At 45.9% G+C, this 973-nt stretch overlaps 1 non-coding gene across 1 annotated transcript; it reads right to left on the reverse strand.

The window, feature by feature from the left end:
- Positions 1–470: 470 nt before the first annotated feature.
- Positions 471–557, reverse strand: TRNAS-UGA (transfer RNA serine (anticodon UGA)). Its single transcript has one exon. It is a non-coding gene; the product is annotated as a tRNA-Ser (tRNA).
- Positions 558–973: the final 416 nt, after the last annotated feature.

Here is a 973-nt window from a genome sequence, read left to right on the forward strand (position 1 = left end):
ATAGTTGAATAATATAGTGTTGGGTCCTGAGGACTAGGATGGCCGAAGATCAAAACCTAAATGTGCAAGGGGTTGATCATCGAAGCCTGGGCAATAACGATTAAGGAATTTAAGCGCAGATGTAGCTAAGAGCCACCTTCATTGTCAATTTATTAGGGTTGTCACCTTCTAACCGGAAAAGTATCCACCGTTTTCTTTATCTGTTAAGCCTCACAGCTATGGGACTTCCTAAAGAAAACTGCAATCGCAGTTTATCAACCACTCACAAGACCACCGAGATCTTCGACTTAGCTCCCAAAGGTAATCCACCCGGCCCTTTCCCAACCTATACAAGGAGAGCGGAAGATAACGAAAGGGAGACAAGGTCCTAACTAAATAGAACACAAACTCCCATTCCATCTATCATATCAGTCGAGTCGATCCGATTCGTTCTTATCTATAGATAACGCAAGAGAGAACTTATGACCTCGCGGATGGAGAGGGATTCGAACCCCCGGTATTTCTATAAATACTTCGGTTTTCAAGACCGACTCTTTCAACCGCTCAGACATCCATCCCCTTCGCGCTTCGCCCGCCCTATCCATCTACGCGCTGGCAGGTAGGGGCTTATCTATGTGATTAGTTACGCTTGCATGCGCTTATCGGCTGATTCTATTGCCTGCCGGTTAGAGAAACCTTTCCAGTAGTACGAATCTCTACGTTTCGCCTCTTTCTATATGATAATATGCATCTTGGTTGCTACGCTCCCTGCGGGTAATAGCAAGAGAGTGAATAACGAATGATCCTCCAAACTAAAAGAGTGATTGAGTCTGACTCAAGCGAGTGAGTGGAAGGTGTGGCAAGAGAGCGAGTTCGACTCGCAAACGATCAGCAAGTGAAGGACCGATCCTTTTGCGCCAATACTATTGCGAGACTAGTACTTGGCGGCTCACGAGAAACATATAGACTAATGTTTCCCATCACTCCCTCGCTC

The sequence above is a fragment of the Nicotiana tabacum genome, chromosome 7, assembly GCF_000715075.1.
Source record: "Nicotiana tabacum cultivar K326 chromosome 7, ASM71507v2, whole genome shotgun sequence".
NCBI classification, from domain to species: domain Eukaryota; kingdom Viridiplantae; phylum Streptophyta; class Magnoliopsida; order Solanales; family Solanaceae; genus Nicotiana; species Nicotiana tabacum.